We start from the raw sequence: 7128 nt of genomic DNA on the forward strand, positions 1-7128 counted from the left end.
AAAAAAAATGCAGAAATGATTTTAACGCTATAAGTAGCATTGTTGTACTTTTTATACTATAATTTTTTTTCGCGATCATCACCCGGAATCAACTTTTCAAATCAGTATCTGGATAATTTTTTCAAAGAACAACCAAAAAATACAACCTAGTGGAATAATATGGTTTTTATAAAGTGAAATCGATGCGAATTATTTGACTGGGTGAGTTAAAAGAATATTGAAAAACTATAGATAAACTTATCAATAATTAATGATTAAAAGGACATCATATATTGTATAAAAAATGCTCAAAACTTACTTCTTTTGCTTTTTTCCAATTGTCGAATTTCGTTTTTACTAATTAACCTAAAGTTTGCGATCCCTTGCCACCACTTTTAGCGAATGCTACACATGAAATACAAAATGCACCCTGGTGCAATTCTGAGTAGGCAAGCCAAGAAAATTCTTCCAGCCATTTATAACAAAACTTTAATCCTCGAGCTTCGAACCTTTGCAGCAACGGAAACGCATAATCTTTAGATCATGCAAAGGGTGTTCTTGTCACTAAAAACCTTTTCATCATTAGATAACAACGTAAACAACAACGCGAACGTGATTATAAAGTAGGTTATAAATCCGCAATATTTACTATATGAATTCGATACGTCCTTATCGATGACAGCGCCATTTTATGCCTTTCAATTGGTAAGCTTGTTTAGGCGCGGGAATTCCAATGTGTTCAAATTCATAACTATCATGAAAAGATTTTTTTCTTTCTAGTTTTAGAGTGATATAAATTATTTTATACTGCAAAAAGGTTAATGGCATTTCGATAAATGAATGCATACATGAATATGTATAAGCACAATTTTTCAAAAATTATATTTTCAATTTCCCATGGGGGGGGGATTGATCCCCTTGATCCCCCCCCCCTATCTACGCCACTGCCTAGAGGCAGTGAATTATGAGAACCTTGGTTTTTTTTTACTGAATTTGTAGTAACGCTGGGTGACTTATCACCCAGCGTTACCCTTATTTTTTCCTCTTTCTGTAAAGTAATTTTGGCAAATTTGATCGAGAGTTTTTCGGGCAAAAACGAAAAAGTCGGAGAAAGGAAGGGAGGCTTCTTTGGCTGCTGTTTTAGCTACCACGTCTGCTGCTTCGTTTCCTGGTATACCCTTATGTCCAGGAATCCATACTAGGGAGACTAAGCATTTAAGTTTCTCTAGAACTGCTAAACGATTTTTAATAATAAAGACCAAATAAGAATTTATGGAAGCAGGACATTTATTGGCAATACTCTGTAGAACACTTAATGAGTCCGTGAAAATGACTGATTTAGAAAATCGGTTTTGGACAATGCAATCTAGTATATAGAATACGGCTATAGCTTCAGTCGAGAAAATAGAGGAAAAATCTAACAGTTTCCACATTGGAGCTAATTGAACATCTGGGCATACTACAGCACAACCAGCTATTGCTTCAGGTATTGATTTTGAACCGTATGTATAAAAGCGGATGTAGTCCTGGAACTCATTTTATACCAAGTCTCGAAAGTCCTGTGTTGGGGGAGGGGCTTTTTTGGATTAGTCGATCTATTGCTGTGTTAATGTTTGGGGAAAGTAGTAGGTCTTCATATAGAAATTCATATTGAGGGTGCGTTTTTGATCTACGGATCCGATGTTTAAAATCTAACATTCTCAAATGCATTTAGAATGACTAACCGCTTTTTTATAACCGCTTTTATTGATTTTAATGCGTTCAGATAGGGCTAGTAACATATCTGGAAGTGGATGATTTAGGTCTGAGAAGGTTCTAATTACGTATTTGTTGGTCAAAAAACAGGATCTTTTTTTGAATGGACTTTCACAGCATTCTGCCATCATAACGTTAATAGGGGTACTGTCCCTGTAACCGACGGCTAATCTTAGAGCTTCATTACGAATTTTTTCAATTTTTTCAAAGTATTTATGAGACACGAAGTTAAAAACATGTGATCCGTATTCCAGACTGCTTCTTATGAGGCAGACATAGACCATCCTGAGGATGATTAGATCTGCGCCCCACCAGGTGCGCCTCAGAACCTTTAAGATGTTCAATATTTTCCTAATTTTATCGCATAAGTATAGAAAGTGAAAATGGAAAGAAAATTTGAAGTCTAGAATGATGCAGGGAAATTTAACATGGGAGCAGCGGTGTATAAAGATGTTATTTAATGATAGAGTGTATGCTGGGTTAGAGTTAACAATATTCCGTCTATTAAAAAGAACGAATTTGGTTTTTTCAGGACAGATCTCGAAACCTCTTCGCTCTAAAAAGATTGCAAACGCATTAAGGCATTGTTGTAGGGATCGAATACAGATCTTTGGATCAGCAGACCGACAGATTATGGCAATGTCATCTGCAAATTCAACGATACTGCCATTTTTAGGGACGAGTAGGCGAATTTTTCTAGTATAGATGGAGTAATTTATCGGGATGAGGATACAGCCTTGTGGAAGGTCTGCTGTACTGCGACGGGGTTCCACAAGTTCACCATTAATTTTAAAATAAACGTTTTTGCAAGATATGGAATTATATACAAATCTGGCCAGTGTCAGGGTACACCGATTTCTTTAAAGTCTTCAATAAGAATTTGGGGAATGACGCTAGGAAAAGTACCTTTCAGATCAAGGAATAGGCCCGCTACTACCTCGCCACTGGCAAAGTCCGGAAGAATTTCGGTTGACAGGATAGCAACATTATCAGCGCAAGATATTCTGTTTCTGAAACCGAACTGAGCAGGAGAGAAAAGATGGTTGTGTTCCACATACCTGTACCACGAAAGTCGGTTGTAAATTAGCCTTTCCATCACCTTGAACAAGCATGAAACTAACGCGATTGGACGAAATTTTCCTGGAGTTGATTTAGGAGCGAAGAAATTGAGAAATTCCTTACAAGAGCTTGGAAAGGAATCAGTTGAATAAATTTCATTGTATATTTTGAGAAGACAACGTGAAAGGGCCCTCTAAGAATTCATTGCTCTGAAAGCTGTCATTATCAGGAAATGAATCGAAGAAGACCGATGCTGGAAACATTTCCTCCGCTAAAGCGTGGAGGTTTCTAATTGTTTGCTTATCTCCTGAGCAGGAAGAATTTGTTGGTTTTGTGTATTTATTTTCGAAACATTTAATGACACGCCAGACTCTAGAAATGGGGGTGGTTCTATCTAGGAACTCACAAAATTTTCGAAAATTGCTTCTTCGAGCAGTATTAAGTGTGCGCCTTCTTTTTGCCTCTACTTTATTTAGATTGATGTAATTTTAATCATTTCTACATCTCCTGAAAGAAGCCAGGGGCTCCCTCCTTTCTCTGACCGTCGCGTCAAAGTTTTCATCCCACCAAGAAGCCGGGATGAATTTTTTCTTTCGAGAATTGGGGTAATTTGCAATTCTAATATGTTTTACGGGAGGGCATGAAGTAGTGACCGCTTCATCTACGCTTTTAACGAAGGCTTCATATTTAGTGTGACAATTTATCGATTGGGAGTTAAGAACATCCTTCTTTTGGGAGATTGATACCGTGCGGTGAGAATCAAAGGCGGACCAATCATTTCGCTTAATGTTATATTTGTGGAAAAAGAATGGGGCAATTGGGAAATCTATAATTGAAGGGGCGCTACCAGGCCTAGTACGGTAGGTGGGTTCTCCGGTATTTAGGGGAATCAAATCTGTCGTCTAGAGCAGAGCAGAGCTCCAGTCTGTTGTTGCAATTGTGTAAACTTCCCCAAAGTGAATTATGGCAATTAAAGTTCCCAACCATAAAAAATGAGGTGGAGTTTATATTTTGAATAGAGTTAAACAGTCTAGTCCACGTCTCTGATGTGATAAAGTTATCAGAGACAGGCACTCTGTATAAAGAAACAATTTGCAGCTCACCTACGGAAGTCTCTACTGAGATTGCAAGCGTCTCTAGTTTGTTCTCAAGACTAAGTACAGAGGTGATTTTAGAGAATATGATTCCCCTTGTTACGGCAGTGGCCAAGCCACCGCGGCTGTTCGAAAGCCTATGTGCTCTGATGATGTTGAAATCTTTAATTATAAACTTTTGTTTAGAGTCAGGTTTTAGAAAAGTCTCAGATATGCAGGATATCCAAAAAGTCACGGATATTTTATAGGTCGCCTTGTTGATTCAAGGTGCCCCGGAAATTTCACTTGACAATTCTTAATTTATTGAGCTAAGCCATCATTAGCAAGTAATGTTTTAGATCCGGTTTATGAGCCTAATCAGACCGAGAGACTGGTGTGAAAGGTTTTGGAGATGGGGTAGGGTAGGGGAAGGGTGAAGAGGGAGAGCTGGGGTAGGTGGGTGAGGCGGGAGGGGAGTGCACATGTTGATAAAGGGCAAAGCCGTTCAGAAATAGGCTGGGAATTCTACCATTGTTATGGAGGTGAGAGATGGATGAGTTTGAGCCTCTTCGAGATGACGGTTGGAGTTGGGCATTCGAAGGAGGGGGTTGCGTGGATTTTGGATGATAGTCTGTTTGTTTCCATGCGGGTGTCAGAGGGGGGTTGGATTTCTCTGGAAAGGTAGGGGCTGTCAGTGTCTGGGAGTAAGGGGGTGGGGTGTAGGACCGCGAGTTCGTTGGAGAAGGGACAGTTGCGTCATTTAACTCTAGGAACATTGAGAAACTACGATAAACGCTTGTGAGGAATGAGGAAGCGGCTGGGAGGCAAAAGGCATATTCGGCTCCTTTGCCAGCTCTGAGGACAGACTTGGCTTCTTTGAAGGACAGTTTGTATTTTATGGCAAAAACACGTAGCCCTGTCTGGAATAAAAATTCGGGGCATTTTTTATGGGAGGGTATGTGGTCTCCGCCACAGTTCGCACATTTTGGAGGGCTACTCGCGTTAGGGCATGGCTTCATCTCGGTATGTTCCTCTGAGGAGCCACAGTGCTTGCAGTGTGCACTAGATCTACAGTGCCTGCCCATATGACCAAATCTGAGACATTTGATGCACATTTTTGGTTCCGGGTTGTAGAGATCGACCAGAAATGATGCCATGTAGATAGAGGTTCTTTCTGGGAGAGCTGTACCTTCAAAGGTTATCAGGACTGCTTTAGATGGGATTATTTTAATTTGCTGGGTGACAGGGTCGGTTGTTTTTCTGTTAAGTCGTAGAGCTCGAATAACCTTGGTTGTGCCTCTCAGTGAACCAAGGATCTCGAGATTCTCTACGATTTCTTATTCTGAAATTTCGTATGAAACGCCACGAATAACACCCTGGCACGTCACGAAGCTAGAGGGGACAATAGTAATCAGACCCTCAATTTTTTTTGGGATTTCTTCGAGCAGGGTATTAGCCGCTCTAGGTGACTTTGCCATAACCTTTAGTTTTGCGAAGCCGCTGCTACGGACGTCGTTGATCAGGCCTAGAAAGTGTTTTTGAAGCATCCGGTCACAAGTGTCAGGAGCAAGATATTTTTCTGCATTCTCTGAATTGGGGTTGCGCTGGACGATGATCGGACATTCTCCTTTTTCAAAAACACTGTACCGCAGTTGGGAGGGTTGCATAGTTTCCCTTGTCTGAGAGCATTTGACACTATTCAAATTGAGATTAGGGTTTGACAATTGTGTCTCGGGAATTATGTTTTCCTCTGCGGGGGTTGATGAAGAAGAAAACATGTCAACGGTATCCATGTCTTCTGATTCATCATCTGGAAGAGACAACTGGGACGCGAGATCCGTTTTTTCAACTCCTCTCTGTCTCTTACGTTTCGCGGGTACTACGCGGTAAACTTCAGCCTCCTTGTTCTCAAGGGTATGTGATACTTCGTCGTGTGGCCAATCGGGTACAGTTCCCCCGGATTTTTTTCCACAAAAATGAAATTTTTTTAAAACTGAATTCGGAGATGTTATAAAATATCATAACGGACGTCCCCGGACTCTTTTTTGAAGGATAATAACAAAAAAATTATTGTGCTAAATAATAATTGTATGCATTATTTTGAGGTTACGTCGTTTTTCATCTCTGCCATTCCGATAATTTGGAAATTACTTATGAAATAAACTTTTTTAATTACTTGCAAACAAGGTTAGTTCCGGGAGATTATTTACTATGTTTATTCGTATGTCCAAAGTTTTCGGCCAAAAATATTGTGTAGTTTGGAAGTAACGCTCGGGAGAATGGTAACACACATAACCTCGAAATATACACACGTTGTTAGCAAAATTTATTTTTTTTTTTTTGAAAAGCAAAACACAAAAAAAGTGTGCGGGGACGTTCGTTAGCATGTTCGCTATCATTTCCCAGATTTTGAAGACAAAATGTTTCTTATCCTAGGGAAAAAGCCGGGGGAATCTGACACTGAAAAAATCGATACTAATTCCTAAGCGCTATGCAAATTAATCACATCTTGCTAAATTAAAATTTTTTTGAATTAACCCACAAAAAAAAGTATGTGAGGACGTCCGTTAGCATGTTCGCTATCATTTCCCAAATTTTTAAGACAAAATGTTTATTATTCTAGAAAAAAAGCCGGAGGAACCTGAAACTGGTAAAATCGACAATTTTCTAAGTATCACATGTCCTTAAGTAACATAAGAGCTTTCGCGTAATTTTCAAGATCCTGCGTGGGGATGGGTGTCGTTGGGACATTTACGGTTTCCGAAAGGGCTCCCCCAGACTGCTGAACATTTCATTGCTCAAGGCCATGCCTCAGCAATGTCTTTTACAAAAAAATTATATTAAAGAGTTTAAGCGGAGTACACAACGCGTGGAAAATAGAGCACGTGGCTCGCACTTTAAAAATGGCCGATGCCGACCAGTGACGGAATGTTACTCACCACAGACCCCAGGCCTGGTTTATTAACCACAACTGAGGGATATTTGATGCTCCGCACGCAAAGCGAGAAGAGCTAATTCACCTACAAGGTACACACGAGATTTTTGTTAGTTAAGAACAGTACACCGCACCAGGGTATATTCTAACGGTTAGTTGTACCTAAGTTGGTTAGTTGCAAATTAAAATGGTTAGTTCCAAAAGCCAAAAAGGTTAATTGTAAAGAGCAAAATTTGAAATGATTTAGCCTAATTAGAGACAAAATAAGTTTGACAACTGTGGTTACGTTAAATGTTTTATTGGAAAGGCTTTAAATACTATGAGTAT

This window comes from Belonocnema kinseyi, chromosome 5 (genome assembly GCF_010883055.1).
Source record: "Belonocnema kinseyi isolate 2016_QV_RU_SX_M_011 chromosome 5, B_treatae_v1, whole genome shotgun sequence".
Lineage (NCBI taxonomy): Eukaryota > Metazoa > Arthropoda > Insecta > Hymenoptera > Cynipidae > Belonocnema > Belonocnema kinseyi.